This window comes from Felis catus, chromosome A1 (assembly GCF_018350175.1).
Source record: "Felis catus isolate Fca126 chromosome A1, F.catus_Fca126_mat1.0, whole genome shotgun sequence".
NCBI lineage: Eukaryota > Metazoa > Chordata > Mammalia > Carnivora > Felidae > Felis > Felis catus.
Window position 1 is genome coordinate 165942335 of NC_058368.1, and position 26534 is coordinate 165968868.

Consider the following 26534-nt stretch of genomic DNA (forward strand, 5'->3'; position numbering starts at 1 on the left):
ACTGCTAGTAATATCATCCAACCATGTGTGTTCAGCCATCTCACACTATTTGGGGGCAGGGATCCTTCTCTTGGCAACAGAATGAAGAGGAGGTGATTCAAACAATCCTGAGTGTTTCCCAGAAGACATATGTATTTTGAGAGGAATATTAATTATTCTAGTGTCATAGGTGATGGTTTGATATACTTTTTTTCCTTATGGCAACACTGCCACTTATAACTGAAGTATTTATTTCTTTTAGATAGAGAATGGGATATAAAAAGAACACAATTTCTACAAATTCTAACCTTCACATCTCCTTGCTTTATACACATATTCTGCCTGTACCCTGTTACTGTGGATGAGTGGTGACGATTACTAGAAAAAGCCAAACTCTATACTTACATACTACATTCCATCTCTTCTTGCCTAATCAAGCCACCATTCTTGTAATTCCCTCCATTTCCTGCATCTTCAGATTCTCTTTGTATTTTCAATAAGCAAGCAAATATGTGATCATTTCTACCATGTTATAAACAACAACTACAAAAACAATTAAGAGCTTCTTTTGATCCTAATTTTCCCACCAGTTTACATCCAACTTCTTACATCCCCTTCATACCATTACTATGCAAGAATTTTCTATGCATGTTTTCTGTCTTTTCTGTTTCAATTTTCTCTTGTTCTTACTCTAACCAGGCTTTTCCTGCCACCAATACAGCTGTAATAATGATATCAATGAACTGTATGATGTTAAATGCAAAGGTCACTTGTCAGATTTAATGTTACTTAACAATATGGAACATGGTAGAGCCTTCCTTCCCTGTTGCAACCCTTTCTTTTCTTGTCAGACAAGATATCACATACTCCTGGTTCTTCTCTTGCCTTGTGAGTATTCCTACTCAGTTCCACTGAGTGAATCAATCACTCAAGATTATTCCTTATCTTGAACTATCAGTGCAAAAGAGTTCCAAAATTGCATTCAAATATATTTTCTTTTCTATTTTAGTTATCTCATTTGTCCCAGGGTATTAAAAACCTTTCATTTTCTGGTGATTCCCTAGCTTATATTTTAGGGTATTATTTATCCAAGAGACTTCAGGATCAAATATCTGTTTACTCAACATAGTGGTGTGTCTATAAAATAAACACTGCATAATTAAGAGATCCAAAACTAAACTTATATTCCCCCACTTCAACCTTATTTTCACACACTCTCTTTTATCCCAGAAAATGGTAACCGAACACTTGTTTTCTCCCCCCACCCCTCCTCCACACCTCCTAAGTGTATTTATTTTGAGAGAGAAAGCATTAGCAGGGGAGGGGCAGAGAGAGAGGGAGACAGAATCCCTGTGCTGTCAGCACGAAGCCTGAGGCGGCGCTTGAACCCTTCAACTGTGAAATCATCATCTGAGAGGAAATCAAGTCTGATGCTCAACCAACTGAGCCTCCCAGGCACCCTGTAACTGAACACTGTAACTTTGGCAAAAAAAAAATAGAGAAAGAAAAAATAAATGAAAAATTTAGTCTTTCCTCAATTATTTTCTTTCAAAAATTCCCAGAGTCTCCACCAACATGAAGTAATTATATATTTATGTCTAAATTATTTTAAAAACTTTTAAACAGACTCCATGCTTTCTATTCTTCCTTGACTTGCTTTAATTCCTGTTTCACATTGTGAGTTAGATAAAAAAGATTTAGTCTATTCTCAGTGTTTGTTTTAAAATTGAAATCAGACGATCATTCCTCTCCTCAAAACCCTCAAATAAATTCCTATCATCTCAAATAATGATCTGGAATCCTTATAATTTTATTCAAGTCCTGTTATTTCCTTTAACTTGTATAAATGCTTAAAAATATAAATACCTAAGGATAACTCTAACAAATTTGTTATTGATGCAGGGCTATAAAGTCACCAAGCCAACAGTATAGAAAACCCAGAAATAAACTCACACATACACACACATTTAATTTGCAATGGAAACAGTTAAGTTGTGGTCTTTTAACAGTCTTTTAAAACAAAATAAAACAAGACCATTTTAGTAAAATTAGTAACCCCCCAAAAGTGAAATAAAATTGTACTACAACCATACATACACATGCACGACCACACAAACCACACAGATTCCTCACGGGTTAACTTAAAAATAAAATTATTGATTTTAATTATAATGCAGCATCTTTATGACCTCATGAAATATTTCTTTTTTTAATGTCTTTATTTATTTTTGAGACAGAGAGAGACAGAGCATGAGCAGGGGAGGGCCAGAGAGAGAGGGAGACACAGAATCCGAAGCAGGCTCCAGGCTCTGAGCTGTCAGCATAGAGCCTGATATGGGCCTTGAACTCACGGACTGTGAGATCATGACCTGAGCTGAAGTCAGACGCTTAACTGACTGAGCCACCTAGGCGCCCCTGAAATATTTCTTAAACAGAACACAAAAAAATAGAAACCATGAAGAAAAAGTTTGATGTATTTAGCTACATTAAAATTAAGATCATTTGATCACCAAAAGACAGTATAAAAAGTCTGATAAGACAAACCTGATATTTTAGTAACCTACCAAGACACACAAACCATCCTAAAGCTAGTTTAGAAAAACAAGAATGTACTACTTTTTATACTTTGTGGGTTAACTGGCTTCAGCTGGAATCTTCTTTTGTTCTACGTGGTATAGCTAAAGTCAATCAGGCAATGACTCAGTTGGAAGCCCAGCGGGGACTGAAGCATCCTAGATGGCTGTTCATCCTTCAGAATCTCTCCCCACTTGGCCTCTCATCATTCTTGGCCCAGCTAATTTATAGTATGGCAGCTGGTATCCAACAGGAAACATTGCAAGAGGGCAAGTTCCAATGTACAAGTGTTTATCAAACCTCTGCTTGATAATATCCCATTGGCCAAAGCAAGTCAGTTGGCTAAGAAAAAATATGGAACGGTATTGTTAAAATATGTAACTATGGGAGGCATACTGCTGCACAACACCATGTAAGGTATACTTACATGAACTGTAAGTGTGAACTGTAAGGTATACTTATCAGTGTTCTCTTCACTTCAAAAATATAACATTGAGTAAAAGAAACATGTCACAAATGAATGTATGACATGAATTTATTTATATAATTGAAAATTTTATATAGTGCTTAGGAATAATGATATATGCAATAATCCTATAAAGACTTAATGAATTGAAAACAATATTCAGAATAACAATTATTTTGCAGTGGGGGGAATAAGAAGGAAGCTCTCAGGGGGCCTCTTAGACTCTAGAATATTCCACTTATTGGCCTGAGTAGAAGATACAGAATTTTTAAAATTATTGCTATTTCTCAGTTTTTCATGTAAGTTATTTTTGTTTATCCTTTAATTCACAATCACATTATTATATATGATAGATATTGAAGGCAATTGAGATCCATTATGTATATAACTGGTCATATCGGAAAGCAAAACAAAACAGAACACACACATAACATGAGGAGTTAAAAAGACAATAAAGACTTGAGATATGTCATAATGAAGTATCATTTACCAGAAAAAATGATAAAAATCAAGAGATTAAAGTTAGAGAATGTAAAAGAGAAACAAGATTCATGAACATATGAGAAGGAAAAAATAAGTTATTTAAAGCAGGAAAAATTCTGCTTTAATTCATATTTCTCTACAGCAATATTTAAGAGCTATAATGTAAACTGTAAAGTAAAACCTATAATGTTTTATAAAAAAACAATGTAAACCAAGAATTTTATTTCGTAGAACTCCATCCCAAAAAAACTATAGCATAAATACATAAAATAAATATATAAATGGTTGAATGAATAGCTAGATAGATGGAAAAAAACCATTAAATTCAGCCATTCAAGATATGATTAAAAGCAAAGGGGAAGAGGAAACCATACTAAAGGATATTTGTAGTCACTGAATGAATTCAAATAACTAAAACTAAACAACTGTGGGGATTCTTTGATTACTTAAAATATATTTCATTCCTGGTCAGCAAAATAAGTAATAATAATAATAATAATAATAATAATAATAATAGAGTAATAATAGCTGTGTAAATCTTCTTATTCCCTCTTTTATGAAGCTACAGTATTTTATAACTTACAAGCTGTTTAAAATTAGCAACTTTAGGGGCGCCTGGGTGGCGCAGTCGGTTAAGCGTCCGACTTCAGCCAGGTCACGATCTCGCAGTCTGTGAGTTCAAGCCCCGCGTCAGGCTCTGGGCTGATGGCTCAGAGCCTGGAGCCTGTTTCCGATTCTGTGTCTCCCTCTCTCTCTGCCCCTCCCCCGTTCATGCTCTGTCTCTCTCTGTCCCAAAAATAAATAAACGTTTAAAAATAAAATAAAAATAAATAAATAAAATTAGCAACTTTATAACTTTATATATTACAAAATTCAAGATTTATCACTATAACTTTCCCTGCTTCAGATCAGTTACTCTCAACTCTAGTTTCATGCTAGAGGAGTATTTAAAACTCCTGATAATCCAGCCACACCCTCTTACATCAATTAAATCAGAACCTATGGGGGAAAGCTCAGGCATCAGGATTTACAATGTTTCCTCTGGTGACCCAGTGTGTAGCCAGTATGTTTCCTAAATTTAAATAGAGTTTATGGTAATTGTATGTCTTGTGATAAAACAAGATTTATCTGAAATTCATTAATTTCTGCACTTTGTTTTTAGCTCCTTTGTTTAAATGCAGTTGCCTTTTAATCATTTTTTCTAAAACAGTATTCTCTTTGTGTATCTTTATCAACCTATGTTATCTTCATCTTTGTATCTTTTTATGTGCAGTAGAGTGTCTCTATAATGTAAATGAATTTTCTCAGAAACTATCTTCAAGTGTTAGAATTTTGGTGTGAATTTTTAATTTTATGTGATTATTCCCTATTGCTTGATATTTTACAACACATATGCTTCATTTTTACAAAAGAATTAAATCAACCTATTTTAAGTTTTATTTTTGAAGTATTGAATTATTTCAGTTTCATACTGTATGTTAGATAATCGCTCATATCTAAATTTACAGTGCCAGTTCCTCTTTGAAAGATTACATATTCACTTACCAATAATTGAAAATATCATTTTATTAAAAGTATTTGACAATAAAATATTTGTTTGTCTAGAATTTGGTGCCTAGTTTTTATGTGTATGAAGCTAGAAAGAGGCAATAGATGCCTGCAGTTTAACATTTCACAGCTTGTACTGGTGAAAATATATGTATCAATGATGTGATAGTTAAATGGGTATACATCAAGGCTAAAAGAAGGAAATGAATATCCATAATTAAATTTTTATATGTTATAGCTTGCGGTGTTGAAATAAATATCTGTCAATGACATGAATGCTAAATGGTTATGTGTCAGCATCTAGAGTACAGAAATTAATATCCTCAATTAAATGTCTATATGTTATGTAAGATTTTGACACAGAAATTCTTTACAACTGGAAATTCCTTTAAGAGTATTTCTATTTTAGAAAAGATAAGATCTGTGTATTTGCTCCTTTTGAAAACATAGAAAGGGTGAAGCACTGAGGGAATTTAATTTATAGAATGTTTGTGATTTTTAAACAGTAAATGACGGATAAGTCACTTCACATCTCCTTTATGATTTTAATTTCCCAGTACACTGAAAAAGTTGAATCTCTTTTCCCTTTCATTTTTAGCTCTTTATATCAGTCATCTTTGACCATTTTCATTCCATTAAAAGTTAATAGGTTAGAAAAAGTTACATATAATCATAAAATTAAGAAGGATCCTAGCAACAAAATTAATCAAGTTCTAATGAGAAAATATTTTAGTATATTACAAACAATTTTTCTGTGTAGTGTCAATGCTTTGAAAATAATTCAAAAAATTTAAAATATCTTGCTTATATAGAGAAATGATATGCAAGTATTTAAGTATCTTTTAGGACTACAGAAAACTCCATCTCCCTGAGAACTCTAACTACTGGACATTTCAAATAGCCTTGCAATCGGTTCGTTCACAACACAGAAATTCATTTAGAGACACTCTTTAGTTAATAGTCTTTCAGAATGATGTCTATTTGGGAAATGGTTTGGAAATAGCAAATGGCAAATTCAGCTATAGTAGGTTACTGAAGATTCTTCTGGAAATTCTGTAAGGGTAATGTTCATTAACTAGGAAAAATAAGTCAATTGTTACTACATTGTAAGAAGAAGCAGGTATGACAAACTAATATTAGAAATAATGCAGTTTCATTGTCTACTGATCCTAAACAAGAAATGCAAACGCTTAACCACATACCAAGTATAAATTATTTCTTTTCATGTGGCATTCACATTAGAAATATGCATCTTCACAACTAAATTTCAGTATACAGATACAAACACACATTCATACACATGTGCATGGTAGCAACTCACTACAAACTTTGTTTTGTTAACTTATAGGAGAATTAGCATTTGGAAATTTTAGTTTCCATTACCAAATCCCTTTTCCCTCAAGATTTCTCCATTTTGAGCACAAATCAAGCTGCTACTTTGTGCTCGCACCAGGCAGTGTGTGTACAAGTATCCTGGCAACCACATGTGCAGTTGCATTGACCCCTTGAAGCACCGGATGAGAGGAAAATTGCTAAGGTCAAGAAATAAGTTTTACGGAAAAACTGCCATAAGTAATAAAATTTCTCTGAGTTGTGTTTTTTTTTTTTGAGCCAGTAGCATTTTCACCAGATGAATCAATAAACTCTTGATTTTAGAGACATTTGCCTTTACTACCTAAATAAGAATGTGAGGTCACAAAAATGAAATGGGTTTTCATTCTATGACAATGTAATATAGATCCAGACCCCCAATATGAACACTTTAAATTCATTACCTGAATATTTCTTTTACTCTAGATTGGAGAGTTTTTCCATTATTATGATTCATATACGAAAATATATCTGAACACCTTGAAAATATGAAATGGTCTGAATACACTGGTTAGACTGTATATGCTGAGCATGCTAAACTGCTGTTGATAATGATTTTAATTACCCCAGCATCCACTCTGGACAGACTAACCTCTCAACTGCATCAATGATGATGAAAAATTATCCAGTCCCAATGTACCATAAAAAACATACACCTTCTCTGACTTGCTGCTTACAATTTGGGAGGGGTCAGGAAGAGAACGCTAAAAAGTGTTCAACGGGCCACATTCTATCATCAGTCTACTTAAAAGACTAAAAAATGTTCCTAATATTTAGCTAGACACATTTTTCTGTTACCACCTCAGCCTGTGAACATGAAAACATATTGATTACATGAAAATTGCAAAGGTTAATTTTTAGAAAACTTAGCTTTTAATGTAAAAGAAAAGAAAGGTAAAACACCTGAAGAAACTGGAAAAAGAACAGAGTAAAATAAAAAAAATAAGAGAAGAAATAAGGATAGAAATAATAAAATTTAAAAAAATCAGTAGCAAAGATTTAAAAACGAAAACAAGTAGTTGAGGGGCTCATGGGTGGATCAGTCAGTTAAGTGTCCGACTCTTAATTTCGGCTCAGGTCACAATCTCACAGTTTCATGAGTTCAAGCCCCACCTTGGGCTCTGGGCTGACAGCGCAAAGGCTGCTTGAGATTCCCCTCTCTCTGTGCCCCTACCCTGCTCGCACTCTCTCTGTCCTTCTCAACAATAAACACATTAAAAAAAAACTTAAAAACAAGTAGTTGAGAAGATTGTTCAAGATTTTTGTGTTTTGACAAGACTGATGAAGAAAAAGTATAGAACAAAAAAAGTCAAAATTATTGATACAATCGAGTTTAAAATACAGTATTATTAAATTTATGTGTTAACAAATTTGATTAATTGAAATGCATACATTTCTTATAAAAGTAACGCCAAAACCGGAGAAAGAATAATAGAAAGTTACGTATTGCACAGACTTGCAAGCTACTAATTTTTGTAAATAATTTTAGGATTTTCCTCCCAATTTACCATGGTTCTACATGCTAAAATGGACGTGTTTTCCTATTTCTTATACAGTTGATTTTTATACTCATTACTTTCTTAACAGATTCTTTAAATTTCTGAAGTACATGAGATGAAAACGCTTTTATCTATTTTGAACTTTATACAGCATATAAAATCTGTATTTATATTTTGAATCCTGTAATTACTAATAGATAATATTATATTGCTCTTCCAAGACTTTAGGCAGAACACTGAAATAAATGTATTTAAGAAGAATATATATATATATATATTTCTAACTATATAATTGTTTCTATGTATTTGTATGTGTGATATCCATCATACATATATACATATGTCATAAACATAAATATAGAACAAATAATTATAAAAATAAAAAAATAAAAAATTGCATTAATATTTTTGAAAGTTAGTACTAGGATATACTAATTGGGGCAGCCTTGAAAATATAATAAATGAGCGATACAGCTGCTGCACTTTAATATTCCTAACAACATTTTTGAAAGCACAGAGAGTTGATGGGTTGCTCCCAGCCAAGATTCCAGGGCAACAGGGATACTAACACAGATCTGTTTCTGGTATAAACAAACTTCTCTGCTTACCGGCTTTGGCTTGAAGGCTTCCCAAAGGCTTCGCCAAACCTGCCTTAGATTGCACAGTATTACAGTTTCTCTTTCTCTTGCACTCAGGGTCAGACTTGCATTGTCTTCTCATCCTGTCCAGACCCCTTCTCTCATAAAGCCATTTTTTTCTAAAAAAAAAAAAATCCTTATATATTTAATCATGTCTTGGTGTTGATTTCTCAGGAAAACTGGGTCACAACTTGCTTGATCTCACATGTACTACTAAGTTATGCTAATCATTACCAAAGCCTAGTCAGAAGTACTTCTAAGGAAATTCACAAGAAAAAGATTAGCAAATGTGTTTTATAAAGTTTTCATTGCATTTCAAAATAGTTACTTGTTAATGCAAAGAAGAATGTGCACTGAATTTTTTCTCTAAATTTTTATTTAAATTCCAGTAAGTGTACCTATAGTGTAATATTAGTTTCAGGTGTAGAATTTAGTGACTCATCACTTACATACAACACCCAGTGCTCATCACAACTGCCCTCCTTAAATACACATCACACAGCCTCTGGCCTACCTCCCCGCTAGTACCCGCCCCCCCCCCATTTGTTCTCTGTAGTTAAGAGTCTATTTCCTGGCTTGTGTCTCTTTTTTCTCCCTTATGTTCATCGCTTTTATTTCTTAAATTCCACATATGAGTAAAATCATATGATATTTGTCTTTTTCTGACTGACTTAACTTCATTTAGCATAATACTCTCTAGCATTATACACATCATTGCAAATGGCAAGATTTCATTCTCTTTGATGGCTAAGTAATATTCCATTATATATACACCACATCTTCTTCATCTTTTCCTCAGGTGATGGACATTTGGGCTCTTTCCATAACTCAGCTATTGTAGATAATGCTGCTCTAAACACTGGAGTACATGTATCACTTCGAATTAGTATTTTTGTATTCCTTGGGTAAATACTTAGTAGTGCAATTGCTGGATCCTGGGTAACTCTATTTTTGACGTTTTGAGGAACCTCCATTCTGTTTTCCACAGTGGCTACACCAATTTGCATTCCGACCAACAGCACATGAGGATTCTGAGGGAAATTTTATAGTGGCCTCTAGCATCAGTCTAAAGTTTACAACCACTTGGTATCAATGAGTATGGATTGTTTATGTAAACAATCTAATAATTATAATCTTAATTGTAAATACAATAAAATTGACTCAATATTCAGTAAAAAGAAAAAATCACCAGTATTCTCTAAATTGCAAGACCATCCTAATTAGCACATAGTGTTTTCTTGAATTTTTGAAGATTATAATTGCCTTTGAAAATGTGTTCAAATTTATAGAACTTCTTTCCATAATATTGCACATACATATAATTTTTCGTGTGTGTGTGTGTGTGTGTGTGTGTGTGTGTGTGTGTGTATGTGTGCAGGGTTACACAGCCCTTTGCCTTAGAGACAGGAGGCATATTACTTTCTAAGTTGATTTTATTTTTCAGTGAGTAAATTATAATGATGAGTGCATTATTCTTAAATAGCATCATTAAATTATATAAAATATGTAATCAACTTTGTTTATTTAACCAATTTTCCACTGTAGTATTTTAAAAAGCTTTGGATATTACTGTAGTTAAGTATTTGAGTATATTAATAATTATTTGCATAGGATATATTTCAAGCACTAGAATTCCTATATAAAAATATGCTTATTAAAAATATAAAAATACACACTACCCTAAAAATTTCAAAATAAAGTACTTGTTTATCTGAGCCCTTAATGTCACTAATTATAATTTATTTTATCATTGATAAACTGAGGGTGAAATGTCATTTTATTGTTTAAATATACAATTCACTGATTTCTAGAGAAGTCCACTTATCTACCTCTTTTTCCCCATAGTGTTTATTGTTTTTGTTTTCCTTTGTTAATTTCCTCCATACTACATTTTCTCTATTTCTCTATTAATAGGTTGAATTGCATTAATGGATTTAGAACAATCTATTCTTGCCTTTCTGGAGTGACTGCAATTGTCTACACTGTGTTGTTTAATTACATTTGTTAATATTTAATAAAGTTGAACATCCATAATTAGATTCATTTTTTTATTTTTTAATATTTATTTTTGTTACATTTTTGCATTAGTGATTTGCTGGCTCTATAAAAACAACTTATGCCTTGAAAGGGTTAAAATTTAGCTTCAACTCACCCCTGCACTTTTCTGAGGCTAGAGTTCTCTGGGAAGTCTCAAGTCGCTTATTGTATCTTTCATCCTTCTTACTTCTCTGTTAGATTTTCTATTTTTTCATGGGTTCTTAAACCCTAATTTTCTAAAAGTATTTCTTTCATCTAGTTTTTGGTAGCTGTTACCATGGATTTTTGAAGTACTCTTTTCTAAGCTCAGATTTATTTCCAATCTCAAGAACTATATGTTCCGATTTCATTAGAAAGTTCCTATATATTGACAAATAATTTCTAAGCAATAACAATACAAAATTACATCAAAGTTAGACCACTAAGAGTAAATTAAAGAGGTGACATTTGATTAAAAACTTAAAAAAATATTTAACCTCACTGCTTTTAAATATTTAAGACTCAAAAAAGATTAGTCTGTGATTTAGTGTAACATCATGTCCAAAATTAAAATGAGCAGTGTAAAAGCAAAGATTTCTGTTTGGTTCTGCTTCTCTTTTGTCACATCATAATGTTATTTTACCATAATTTACCCTCTTATAACATAAGAGAAGTGAAGAATATGGTCTCTGAGGTGTTTCATAGTTTTGTAATTCCCAAAGTTGAATGTCCCTAATTTTATAATGAAAACTAAAATCAGAAGTAGGTTCTAGGTCTAGATCTGTGTCATCTGTACTGATAGCATAGTTGAAGCCTTGGTATAAGTTCTCTGGGGAAAGCATACCAAAAGGAATGTAGATGGGCCTAGTATTCAGTAATGCTCACACTATGGAATGAAAAAGAAATGGGGGAAAACTAGAAAAGGAAAGAATATATTTATACTTTTAATTTGATGCAGTGTTACTGACATTGACAGAGTATAAAGTTCACCTTAAAACATGTTTTCAACAAAGATGAATTATGTTTAACTGAGTCAGGAAACCAGACAGCAGAGATAATCAATTTATGTTAATAGTTTAAAACTTACAATGAAAGTCTCACACTATTTCTTAGATTCATTTAGTGATAAGCTCATCCTCTGATATATTTTATAAATGGAACCTAAGGAAGAAGCATGGATGTCAAGAGGAAAGGGGAATAAACTATGTGACAGGAGACTGCTGTTCTTTCCTTCTAAATTATAGAAACAATGCAACTGATAATATTTTGCATTTAGACCGTTTCCCTTCTAAAAGCTTAAAACAGCACAGAGATTAAACCGGATGTCCTTTTTCTTACCCATCCAACCAAGCACAAAAATGCAGCAAAAACTAAAGAGCTATTCTGATTGCTTTTCTGATAAACCCTAATCAGTGATATGCTGTTTTCTTCATCATATGACAAGCTCTATTGTCTTTAAAAACCGCCTATGTTTGTTATCATTGTTCTCTAGTCACTAAGTACAGGTATTTGACTACTGTCTTGGTGCTCAGCTGATGTTTGTGTATTGTGTGTTGAGGCAAGGGATATTTGGAAGATGAAGTGTTGACAAAGGGCTACTGACATTCATCTTTAGAGCACCTCTAGTGTATTATTAATAGGGACATTTAACAGAGAGCCGAGCTCTTATTAATCAAAATAGCATTCTTATCCAAAAGCTCTTTGGGAGAAGTTATCAATAAAGAATTTTATTGCAACAGAAATTGTGCCAGGCCATTAATATAAAACAAATACAGATAGCACTTAGAGATTGAAATTGGAAGTGGATGGGATGTCATTATGAGAAAATGGATTGAAACATGCTGAATCTCACTAATCCAATTCTTGACAGGCCATAATTTGCAACAGTGACTCTACTCATAAGAGTGTTCTGTGGTAAATTATAGATGGATGAAAAAACGTAAATTCTAAACATTTTTGAATTGTCATACCTAATTGTCTGCTGTAGCTTTATTGCCTTAGTCCAGAACTCTACCTTGGGTTTTCCTCTACAGATAAAACTTTTCTTAATATGAAATATTTACGTGAATATATTTAAACCATAATTACATGTTGTTTTCTAATTAACTGTTGCTTTATTCACTTAATCTTTAATCCTAAATTACTTATTAAAACATTTATTCTACAATCACTCTCTCTCTCTCTCTCTCATAATTGTATTTCACTAAATGAAGATTCTTTATGTTGCAAGTAACAGAAGTCCATTCAACCAACTTAAGTAAAAGAGAGTTTGGTGTTTCTCAAAGAACCTGACAAAGATATAACTCAAATTAAAATCTACTGAGAACCACATATTTAGATGTCATCAAGACATTATTTCTTTCATTTTTTTTTCTCGATACATTTCTGCTTCATTCTTCACTCTTCCTACAGAAAGGATCTTCTACTTGTTAATACAAATAGCACAATAGTCAGAGGTATGAAATGTTGTACTGCGGGCACTAAAGACAAACTTCTTTTTTTTTCATCCATTTCTCTGTATCTGGTTCTCTATCTCTGTCTCCATCTCTCCCCTTCCCTCTGTCTTGCCTCTTCTTCCCTTCCTCCCTCCTTTTTTTCCCTTTTCTCTTCCTTTTCTTCATGCTTCTCATTCTTTCTTTCCCTCCATTCCATGGAACCCTTAGAATTGGGAATAGGATTAGCTCAGCTTGTGGCAGGCATCCATGCTGAAACAATTCCTTAATTTGAAGTGGCTACTTCTTTGGGTAGAGGCCAATAAGTAACATTTTTAAGACTAGGTGGGTGAAATTGAGTGAAGGGACTACTCTGCAGACAAAGCAACTGGTCTGGAACTTAAATACATATGATAGTGCCATGTGAAATTTATACCCTTTTTTAATACCTTCTCCAGATTTGTCACTTCTTTTCTGTTATATTAATTATATTAGTATATTAAAGTATATTAATTATATTAAGTATAATATATTAATTTTCAAAATTATATATTAATATTAATTTCCACTTTTTAAAATGCTTATTTATTTACTTATTTTTTGAGATAGAGAGAGAGACAGGGTGTGTGAGTGGGAGAGGGGCAGAGAGAAAGGGAGAGAGAGAATCACAAGCAGGTTCTGCCCTGTCAGCAAAGAGCCTGACGTGGGGCCCATGAACCATGAGATCATGACCAGAGCCAAAATCAAGAGCCAGACACTTAACTGTCTGGGGCATCCAGGTGCCCCTCCAATTTTTATATTAAGCCAAAAATATACCCCTGGTGGTAAATATTAAATATTTTATTGTTTAATAGATATCTTTATTATTTTGATTTTGTTTTCAAACTCTCCAGTTAAATCTTCCTTTTCCTTTCCAATTTATGTTTTCTGTTCTTTTATACTTCCTTCAATGCCCAAATTGGTAACCCAGTGCATCATTTAAAATCCCAAATGCACTGTACACCAACTTTGCTGAAGCTGCAATTTTGAGATGAGCCTTTGGGGTATTTTTTGTTTTGATTTAACAGGAAAAATTAACAGGGTCATTCATGCAAAATTTTGCACACCAAACTAAATATCTAATTATGCTTTCCTACACCAGACTGTGCTTTGCTCCAGATGTACGCTCTTAAATAGCTCTTTAATGTTCTGCAACTCCAAGTAATGGCATTCCGAAACTTTCATTTTTTCCCTCGTAAAATCAGTTTATCAACTTTAGTCAAAGAATAAATGTGTCTATATCATGACACAATCTACTAAGTCAATCATGTTTATGCTTGATTTTGGGAGAAAGTCAAGCTTGTGTCACTTTGATGTTTAAGTGGCATAAGAACTTGCATAGATATGAGGAGACTAAATCTTTCTGGCAATACAGAAATACAAATAGGAATACTTTCAGAACATTGCTTATGGAGGTCATAAAACAAAATTTAAGAAAGTATCACACCACGTTAAAATGCCTGGTTTCAGAAAAATAGAAAAAAATCTTCAATGAAGGCTTTATTCTTCCTAAATAAGGCATTTTAACCTGAAATGACCATCCTTGTATGTATATTTTGTGTGTGTGCGTGTGTGTGTGTGTGTGTGTGTGTATAATAGTTTGTTTCTAGTATATTATTAGTTCTTTCATTGGTTTTGTACTTTGCATGTTTCAATTTTAAATTTTTTTTTAACGTTTATTTATTTTTGGGACAGAGAGAGACAGAGCATGAATGGGGGAGGGGCAGAGAGAGGAGGAGACACAGAATCGGAAACAGGCTCCAGGCTCTGAGCCATCAGCCCAGAGCCCAACGCGGGGCTCGAACTCACGGACCGCGAGATCGTGACCTGGCTGAAGTGGGACGCTTAACCGACTGCGCCACCCAGGCGCCCCTGCGTGTTTCAATTTTAATCTACCATAAAATACAAATGATTTATTGTTACTGAAGTATTCAATACAAAATTTTCTACTGTGGCAATTTTGGAAATTCATTTAAATATTCCAGATACAAAAATCTTAGCAGTGAAATCAGTTAACCGCAAATTGATCTTGTAATTATAAATGCTGCATGTAGAACTCAATACATTTTTAATGCTCAAATTAAGACACACTAATTACACAGTAACTGCCTAAATAAATGGCGTATAATTTAGCGTTATGCCAAAGAGTGCTGCTCAGATTCAGATGCTTCTAATCATGGGGGAAACTTGTTCACTGCTGGTAAAATGTTAACTTTGATGAACAAACTGGTGATTACCCAAGAAAAGATCTACCAATGGAAATACTGAGTTCATATAATTTCAGGTGTCTTTTTTTATTGACCTATTTTAAAGGTTGTTTTTAAACTCTTTACTTCAGTTTCTTGTTAATTCATTCAGTGTTTCAAAACAATGGGAGGTTCCAACTTTCAAAAAATATCTTTTTCTAAAAGTCAAACGGACTGCTCATAGAAACAGTATTTTGAATGCTAATTATGTTCCAGAGTATAGTAAACAAATATCGGTTTTATTATATGTCACTCTGAAACTTAAGATTTCTAATGTAAGTCAGTGTACAGTAAGTCTGCTATATAAAAATAGCAGAAATAAACAGAAAATTGAATAGGGATTCAAATGTTAATATGAATTCTAATTCTTGAAGGATAAAGAGTTTTCACTAAAGGAGAATAAAAGAGGTAGATAGAAAAGAGGTAGATGGAATAAAAGATGGTAGATGGAAGTAAAAGAGATCCATATGGGGAATTCTAAGCAATGTCAATATTTATCAAGTTTAATATCACATGCGTTTCTTTTAAAAAAATTTTTAATGTTTATTTATTTTTGAGAGAGAGACAGAGTATGAGTGGGGGAGGGGCAGAGAGAAAGGGAGACAGAATCTGAAGCAGGCTCCAGGCTCTGAGCTGTCAACACAGAGCCCAAAGCAGGGATCCAAATCACAAACTGTGAGATCATGACCTGAGCCGAAGTCAGACGCTTAAATGACTGAGCCACCTAGGCACTCCCATCACATGCTTTTCTTTAGGATTAAATTCACTTAAATTTTATGACTTTCGTTTTCCTTGATATATATTTACCATTACCTTTCTTTTGTGTTTTTGTGCTTAAGAGAGATCATTCTTTGACCCACAAATGGAATAAATATAAGAGGTTAAATAAAAGAGGGAGAGGTCAACAAAGACTTTCTTGGAATAACTAAAGAAAAACTGAAAGAGAAGGTAAATAAAAAGATAAAAAAGTAATGTGTACATAAGTATGAAAAATTGTCTTAACTGAATGAATTTAACTGAACTGTAAGTGAATTAAAAAAGAAAATGAAGTAAATTATAAGTGCAAACTTTCTTTGAATGGAAATAAAGGAAGTGGTTAAAAATGACAAATTAAATAGTAGACAAGCCATTACTCACCAGAACTACTGAATTCTTCTCCAATCAGGGATGGGGAGAGGAAGACCTCAAAATCCCCAAAGCCAGGGAAGGGTGGGATCATCTCTTAATGAAAATGGAGATTGAATATGTCAGATATTCATTCATCACTGAATGTAGAGTGCGAGAATTATCAGTTTCTTTCTTGTATTTTTCCAAGCAGCTTATTGTGGTATTTCTGGAGGAGTGCATAGGAGCCTTCAAGACCTAGTGTTTTGATGTTTTTCTTCAGTTGCAAAGTACAGAAAATCCTTTAAATAATTCAAGTAATTAGGTAATTTTTTTGACCAAATGCAGAGAAAACCCAATACACTTAGTAGCAGCAGTAAGAATAGTAAGGCTTCAGATTCTGTAATCATTTTCCATGCAGTTAAGGCCAGGATGATGTCACAAGGTATATTACCACTTGCTTTTATAGAAACTAAATATCAGACAATTTTACTAAGAAAAACAATATGGAGATTCACTAATTAAAATGCCCACTGTTTTTCATAATCTCTAAAAGCGTTAAAACATTAAATCATACTGTGCTCATCAGGTAAATATTGGTACTAAATCAAACATGGAGAAGGGAGAAAAACATAAAAAAATATCAAACAATTAGCATCCATGGCTCTCTTATCTTGAATGTATCATCTCACTTAAACTTGTCCTAGACCAGACTTGCTCTAAATGATACTTACATTTCATATTAATTTATTCCATGAAAGAAAGAATTCCTCTATCATCCCTTTAAAACTAAAACTCAATAAAATATGATGAATGTTTTAATTTAATAAGCTAAAAATCCTAATTATCATTTGAGCTGAGAAATTTATAGGTATCAATACATATATAGAATTAAAAGTAATTCAAATAATAGGACAATTAAGTATTTACATAAAGTTGATGCTTTTTTTGACAATTACATTAAACTTACTGGTTTGACCAATGTACCCTTTAATATCTGTATTCTCACTAGAGTACTATAACCTGTGCAGAGAACGTATTGTCAATGCCTAACATCTACATCTTCCATCATCAGAGGTGAGGATACATTATGAAATAAGAAGGGAGAACTGGAGAAAAATTCATTCTAACTGACTATCTAAGCCTCAACAACTTCCGTAGGTAAATCTTGGAATAAAAATGTTTAGGGGCACCTGTGTGGCTCAGTCGGTTGAGTGTCCGACTTCGGCTCAGGTCTTGATCTCACAGTCCATGGGTTCAACCCCGCTTCGAGCTCTGTGCTGATGGCTCGGAGTCTGCAGCCTGCTTCAAATTCTGTCTCCCTCTCTCTCTGCCCCTCCCCCATTCATTCTCCCTCTCTCTCTCTCTCTCTCTCTTTCTCTCTCAAAAATAAACATTAAAAAGATTTAAAAATGTTTAAACTAATCATTATCCTTTTTAACATAGGTTTAAAGACATGGCTTTTTCCAGCAATCCTTCAGACAAAAATTTCATAGTAAAATACAGATATATATAGATGTTCTAACCAACATTTATAAAATGTTCCACAAAATACTCGTAAATAAAAAAGATGGATGTGTTATTTCTCGGGGTTTTTTTTTGGATGTGAAATTTCTATAATGTAAAATTCTGCATTGTAGTTAATATTTCTCAATTGTAATTATAACTACATACTTACATACTCTTGCTACTGATCAAACCTAAATAAGTTGAGGGTCCTTAAACTGAAAATGTTACATATCAAGTTTCCTTTAAAATGTTTCATTTATTGATTGATGTTATTTTATCTGTTTTTACCTAGGGCATAAAGTTCTTTTGATGTAAAAATACAAGACTATGTATTTCCTTTGAATATTTTCTGTGTACCTCTGAACACTTCACTTACATATTAGTTTTGGGTAATTAAAGGGTCAGCAAACATTTTCTATAAAAGGCAATGTAGTAAATATTTCAGACATTACAGGCCACATAAGTAGCTGCTGCATATTCTTTTTTTAACCCTTTAATGTAAAATAATAAAATTAAAAATAAAAACCTTAGATGATCTTGGATACAATAATGACTTCTTAGATAAAACAAAGGCATTATCCAGGAAAGAAATCATTGACAAACTAGACTTCATTAATATTAGAAATTCTTATTTGCTCAGATAACATCAAGAGAATAAGGCAAACCACAGACTAATTGTTAAAGTATTTGCAAAAGATACCTCTGATAAAGGACTGATATCCAAAATACACAAATAACTCTTAAAACTCAACAATAAGAAATCAGGGTGATGTCAGCATCACGGAAATATAACCTGTCTACCTTTTGTCAACTGCTAAAAATCAGCATAAATTCACAAACAAAAGTACCTCTAGGAATTGTGGGATCCAGCACCATATGCCAAAGGACTTGCGAGAAGACTTGCCCATCTGTACATTGGGTTTTATGCAGACAGACCTGAGTTCTGTCTGTGGAATCAGCAGAGGCCACATACTAACACCATTTCTTCTTGGTCGTGGTAGGGTATTACCCAGAAAGTGATGATTTGGCCACTGAGACACAAGAGAGGTTTTGTAGAAGTCTAGTCTTCCTGAGGAGAGATTCTAATACTCCCTTGGAAGAAAATAAATAAACAAACATGAGTTTGGATATCCTGAAGTGGGTAGGAGGAACTTTTCCAGCATTGTCTCTCCTTCAGAACCACATAGTACAGAGCTGAACTAGCTAGCAATGACCTCTCTGACAGAGGAAAAGTAGAGTAGTGCGTAAGTGCCCTGATATTCCAGCTATGTAGGATTCTGAGAAACCCACTGCTTTCCAGCAGCACCCAGAATACTGAAGCGGGATGTCCAAGGCTGGGAGCAGTGAGGGGATCAGGGAAGAGGCATAAAAGAATATCAAAAGGCAACACTGGGATGCAGTTCCTGCTGACTGTTAAGGACTATCACAAGAAGCCTGCCCAATGCTGCTGGGAGAACCTCACCCAAGAACTCCCACCCCCACCCATGGGTACCCCCATCACCTTAGTGCTAAACCTACACTTCTCTGATCACTCTGCAGTTGGCTCCTTGTGAATGCTTATGATACAGCATCAGGAAAGTGCTCCCTGCATATCAAATGTGCTCAGAAAATCAAAGCAGTGTCTGTAAGTAAAGGAGAAAATACGAACTTGAACTACTGTGCCACTTTCTGGAAAATAAAAGAGTTTTCCAGCAGCCAGCCTACTGAGTTGCCAAAACAAGGTAAAATATACAGACTTAAGAATTTAACCACAAGAGGGAGAAGGAAGTGGGGAGCAGGTATATTGATACAAAGTTGGAAAAAATCCTAGATATAAGATCAATGAAAAAAGTCTAACACTGGAGGACAAGAAGTACAGATAGGAGGAGTAATAATTAGTAATAATTTACTAATTATTACTCCTCCTATCTGTACTTCTTGTCCTCCAGTGTTAGTAAATTATTACTAATTTATTATTTTATTAATTATTTACTAATTAATTAGTAAATTATTACTAATTATTACTAATAATTAATAAAGATAGGAGGAGTAATTTTGAAATGTGAAAATTGCAACATAAAAAAATAAGAGAAAAATGGAGAATGAAGGTAATAGGTAATCAGTAAAAGATAACAATAATCCTCTAGTACCCAAACTCAAAGACATGACTTTTCAAACTAGCTAAGAAAGAATTCAAAATAGCTGTTTTGAAGAATCTTAACAAGCTACAGAAAAGACAGAAAGATAATTCAATGAAATCAGAAGAACACTTCATCAACAAAATAAGAAATTCATCAAAAATACAAAAATCATACAAAATAGCCAAATAGAAATTCTGGAGATGAAGAATGCAATGAATGAAATATAAATAATAAATAAATAAATAAACAAACAAATACACACACATACATACATACATATACATAAATGCAACAAGAGAGCATCAACATGAGAACAGACCAAAAAGAAGACAGAATCATTAAGTCAGAAGATAGGAATTCTGAACAACCTAGTTGTGGGAAAACAAAGAAAAAATAATGAAGAATAAGCAAAACGAACAAACAAACAAAAAAACCTACCTAATCTATGGGACATGATCAAAGGTACATATACCAGATTAACTGGAGTTCCAGAATAGAGGGACAAGAGGTTAGAAAGCTTATGTAAAGAAATAATAGCTGATAACATCCCAAACCTGGGGAAAGATTTGGACACCCAAGTTCACACAGTGTATAGATTACCTTATTATCTCATTTCAAAACAACAAGGGGCACCTGGGTGGCTCAGTCAGTTAAACATCCAATTCTTGATTTTGTCTCAGGTCATAATCTCATGGTTCTTGGGATGGAGCCCTACAGCAGGCTCTGTGTTGATACCATGGAGCCTACTTGGGATTCTCTCTTTCCCTCTATCTCTGACTCTCCACCATTGACACGTGAGTGCACACATGCTCTCTCACTCTCTCAAAATAAATAAATAAACATTAAAAAAATAAACAACAAAAAATACTCTTTTTTCAAGACACATTATAATGAAATGTTCAAAAACCAAAGTCAAAGATAGAATCCAAATAACAAGCTAGAGAATAAAAGGAATGTGACCTACAAAAGAAGTCTCATTGGTCTATCAGTAAATTTTGCAGCAGAAACCTCACAGGCCAGGAGACATATAATAATAAAGTGTCAAAAGAATAAAAAAAGCCAATCAAGAATACTCTATCCAACAATGTTATCATTCAGATAGGATGCAGAATAAAGACTTTTCTAGACTGAAAAGAGAGAAAGAGAGAAAGAGAGAGAGAGAGAGAGAGAAAAGGGGGGAGAGTTAATGACCACTACACCTGCCTTGCAAGAAATGCTCAAAGCTTTTCAGAAAAAATGAAAAGATGCTAATTAGTAACATGGATATAAAGGTAAATATACCTTTATACCTGATAAAGGTAAATATGCAGTCATATTTAAAAAACCAATTCTGCAATATGTGTGTGAAACACTTAACTATATGTAGTATAACAGTCTAAGAAAAATAGTATGAAAATAACTATAGTTACTATACTTTGTTACTGAATACACCATATAAAAGAGGTAAATTGTAACATTAAAAACATGAAGAAAGGAATAAAAGGGTAGGGGTTTTGCAATCAAGTTGCTATATGCTTAAAATGGATTATTGTACTTGTAAGATGATTTTTGTAAGCCTCACATTAACACAAAGCAAAAACCTAGGGTAGATTCACAAAGATAAAGAAAGATGAACCATCATATTACTACAGAAAATCACCAATTCACAAAGGTAGGTAGAAACAGAAGGAAAACAACATCAATATAAATACAAAGCAGCCAGAAGGTAATTAATAAGATGTTATTAGTATGTCTTATGTACCAATAATTTCTCTAAACGTAAATGGGCTGACTTCACCAATAAAAAGACACAGAATACCTGAAAGGATTTAAAAAGAAGCAACTGTATGCTGTCTGCAAGAGACTCGCTTCAGCTTTAACAACACACATGAACTCAAAGTGAAGGGCTGGTGTACTGGATGACCTACAGTTCTCTTCCTCCTATGTGTCTACTTTTATACCGAACACTACTATACTAACAATACCTCTGACATCAGATGTGTGGAAATTTTCCCACACAAAGCAATTCTCTGCAATAGCAGCTGGACATCCTACAATTAAGTGAATTCTGACATTACCTACCTGAAGATACCATCAGGTCTCATAGGAAGGCTCAGTTCCATGAGACTGTCCCCCACTTCAGATGCCAATCATAAACAGGAGGTCCCCAGGCTACCTACAACTTCTGTCTGACTTGGCTATATAATAGAGTTACCCATGACTTTCTTCCCTTTTGGATTACTCTAACTTGGTAGAACAACTCACAGAACTCAGGAAAACACTTATTGACATCTATCATCTTATTGAAGGATATGCTGAAGGATACAGATGAATAGCCAAAGAAATACATAGGATAAAGTCTGGGAGGGTCCCAAATGCAAGAGCTTCTGTCCCCATGGAGTTGGGGTGCTTCATTCTCCCAGTACATAGATGTGTTAACCAATCCAGAACCTTTCTGAACCTTATACTATTAGGATTTTTATGGGGCCTTTATCACATAGGCAAGATTGATCATTAACTTAATTTTCAGTTCTTCTATCTTCTCAAGAGAATGGGGGTGAGTGGGGACCAAAAACTCCAAGCTTAGTCTTTCTGGTGACTAAACCCCAAACAAGAGCCATCTAGGAGTCTATCCAGAATCATCTTATTAGAACAAAAGACATTCTAATTACCCAGTAAATTGGAAGGATTTCAGGAGCTCTGTGTCAAGAACGTGCGGCAAAGACCAATATATTTTTTTCTAATATCTCACAGATGAAAAAGATATTCCATGCAAATAGAAAACAAAAGCAAATGATGGGGTGCATGGGTGGCTTAGTCAATTGAGCATCCAACCCTTGGTTTCAGCTCAAGTCAAGATCTTGCCCTATGTTTGGCTCTGTGTTGATAGCACACAGTCTGCTTGGGTTTCTCTCTCTCCCCCTCTCTCTCTGCCCCTCCCCCACTCACATGCTCACTCTCTCTCAAAAATAAATAAACGTTAAAAAATTGTTTAAAAACAAAAGGAAACAGAAGAAAATGTGAATACTGATAATTATACCAGACAAAGTAGACTTTATGCCAAAAATGAAAATGAGAGACAAAAAGATTATTATATAATGATAAAGGAGTCAGTTAATCAAAAAGAGATAATGAAAATCAAAAATATATACACCTAACATTGAGATACCTATATATATTAAGCAAATATTAACAGATCTGAAAAGGGATAAATAGATAATACAAATGTAGTAGAAAACTTCAATAACCCATTTTCCTCAATGGATAGATCATTCAGATAGAAAATCAGCACAGAAACACTGACCTTGAATCAAACACAAGGCTAAATGGACATAATAGAAATTTATAGAATGTTCCATTCAACATAAGCAGAATACACATTATTCTCAAATGCAAACAAAACATTCTCCAACACAGATCATATGATATGCCACAAAACAAATCTTACAAGTTTTAAGAAGTTCTAAGATTTAAGAAGATTTAGAAGATCTAGGAAGATTCAAATTCCCATGTATCTTTTCTAATCATTATGGTATAAAACTAGAAATCAATAAGAAAGAGAAAACTGCAAAGTTCACAAATATGTGTACATTCAAAAACATGCTTCTGAACAACCAATGGGTCAAAGAAGATATTAGAAGAATATCAAGAAATATCTTGAAATGAACAAACACAATATCAAAACATTATGAAACAATGCAAAAGTAGTTCTAAGAGGGAAGTTTATAACAATAAATGCCTGCATTAAGAAACAAGACAGAACTCAAAGAACCTCACTTTTCACCTCAATGAGCTACAAAAAAGGGACAAACTAAGCCAGAAATTAATAGAAGAAAAGAAATAATAAAGATCAGAGCAGAAGTAAAAACAAAATACAGATGAGAAAAACAATAGCAAAGATCAATGAAACTAAGAACTGGTGATTTGAAAAGATAAAAAGAAAATAATGACAAACCTTTAGCTAGACCAAGAATAAAAGAGAGAAGACTCAAATGAATAAAAAAAGAAATGAAATAGGGGGCATTATAGCTGGTGCCACAGAAATACATAGGATCATAAGAGACTACTGTTAGCAATTATATGCCAAAAATTAAATAACCTAGAAGATATATCCTAGAAACACACAACTACAGGGACTTAATCATGAAGAAATAGAAAATCTGAACAGTTCAATAATGAGTAGAGACTGAATCAGTAATCAAAAATCTCTGAACACACAAAAACCCAGAAGGTGGTTTCACTGGTGAATCCCATCAGACATTTAAAAAATAACTAAGCCCAATCCCTCACAAACTGTTCCAAAAAATTGAGGAGGGGGTAACACTTCCAAATATATCTTATGTGGCCATAATTACCTTGATAACAAAGTCAGGTAACACTACATTAAGAGAAAATAAAACTATATATAGATCAATACCCTTGATGGATATAGATGCAAAGATTCTCAACAAAATATTAGCAAACAATTCAATGAAAGGATCATACACCATGACCAAATGGGGTTCATTTCTGAGATGTTAGAATCATTGAGGGGCGCCTGGGTGGCGCAGTCGGTTAAGCGTCCAACTTCAGCCAGGTCACGATCTCGGGGTCCGTGAGTTCGAGCCCCGCATCGGGCTCTGGGCTGATGGCTCAGAGCCTGGAGCCTGTTTCCGATTCTGTGTCTCCCTCTCTCTCTCTGCCCCTCCCCCGTTCATGCTCTGTCTCTCTCTGTCCCAAAAATAAATAAATAAATAAATAAATAAATAAATAAATAAATAAATAAATAAATAAAAGAATCATTGAACATACATTAATGTGATACTCCACATTAAGAGAATAAAAGAAAAAATCATATGGTCATCCTAATAAATGCACAGAAAACATTTGACAAAATACAACATGCTTTCATGATAAAAATCTTCACCAAATTGTGTATAAAAGGAGTATATCTCAACACAATAAAAGCTATATGCAACAAGCTCAAAGCTAACATTATACTCAATGATGAAAGATTGAAAGCTATTTTTCTAAGGTCAGAAATAATACAATAGAGTGCCCATTGTTAGCACCTTAATCAACATAGCATTGGAAGTACTAGCTAGTTCAATAAGACAAGATAAATTTATAAATAAAAGATACTCAGATTTGAAAGAGGAAGTAAAATTGTTGTTATTTGCAGATTATATGATTTTATACAGATATTCCTTGACTTATTACGGGGTTACATACTGAGGAACTGATTGTAAGTTGAAAATGTTAAGTCAAAAAGACATTTAATACATCTAACCTACTATAGACTAGCCTAGCTGACCTTAAATGTGCTCAGAAAACTTATATTAGTCTATGGATGACAACATTATCTACGGTAAAGCCTATTTTATATAGCAAAGTGTTAAATATTTCAGGTAATTCATTGAATATTGCACTGAAAATGAAAAAGAGAATAGTTGTATAGGCATATAACAGTTGTAAGTGCGCTGGTTGTTTACCTTCCAGATTGCAAAGGCTGACTGGGAGTTGCATCTCAGTGTCACTGCAGAGCATCATGAGAGAGTACTGTACTGCATATTGCTAGCTTTGAAAAAGATGAAAATTCAAAATGTGAACAATGGTTTCTACTGAATGTGTATTGCTTCCAGACCACTATAAAGTTGAAAGAAATTGTAAGTCTGACCATCGTAAGTTGGTGAACTGAATATATAAAATCATAAAGACTCAACCAAAAACTGTTAGCGCAATGAATTCAGTAAAACTGCAGGGTATCAAATGAATATGCAGAATTTCTATACATTAACAATTACTTCTCAGAAAAAGAAATAAACTATTCACTCACCATAGCATCAAAAACAAAACAAAACAATAGGAATACATTTAACCAAGGAATGTGAAAAATCTTTACACCAAAAACTACCAGAATTTAGTGACAGAAATTGAAGACAACAGAAAGAAGTGGGAAAGATATAATATGGTCATTATTAGAATAATTAATATTATTAAAATATTCCAAAGCTATTATGTCCCAAAGTACACTAAAATATCAATGTTCCAAAGTATATTAAAATGTTCTATCCAAAGCTATCTATAGGTTCAATGTAATCTCTAACAAACTTTCAATAGCATTTTTCACAGAAATAGAAAAGAAATCCTAAAATTTGTATGGAACCTCATAAGACCCTGAATATCCAAAAATCCCACTAAAAAACAAAGCTGGAGACATCACGCTGCCTTATTTTAAACTATGTTACAAAGCTATAGTAATTAAAACAGTATGGCACCAGCTTAAAATGTACATCAAGAGGGGCGCTTAGGTGGCTCAGTCAGTTAAGTGTCCAACTTTGACTCAGGTCATGACCTCACAGTTTATAAGTTCGAGCCCTGCATTGGGCTCTGTGCTGACAGCTCAGAGCCTGGAGTCTGCTTTAGAATCTGTATCTCCCTCTTTCTCTGCCTCTCTGCCTCTCTGCCTCTCCCTCCCTCCCTCCCTCCCTCCCACTCTCTCTCTCTCTCTCTCTCTCTCTCATTCTCAAAAAGAAGTAAACATTAATTCTT

The 26534-nt window shown here is 33.6% G+C and overlaps 1 long non-coding RNA gene across 3 annotated transcripts in view; it reads right to left on the reverse strand.

Moving 5' to 3' along the window:
* LOC109502592 overlaps positions 1-26534 on the reverse strand; it is a 372974-nt gene that overhangs the window by 98553 nt on the left and 247887 nt on the right. For 2 of the 3 annotated variants that reach the window (XR_002744006.2, XR_006583540.1), the window contains exons 3-5: positions 18753-18996; positions 16429-16697; positions 8529-8677 (exon numbers count right to left, since the gene is read on the reverse strand). This is a non-coding gene — a long non-coding RNA (uncharacterized LOC109502592). The remainder of the gene's footprint in view (positions 1-8528; positions 8678-16428; positions 16698-18752; positions 18997-26534) is intronic. The other variant, XR_006583541.1, reaches the window with a different exon arrangement.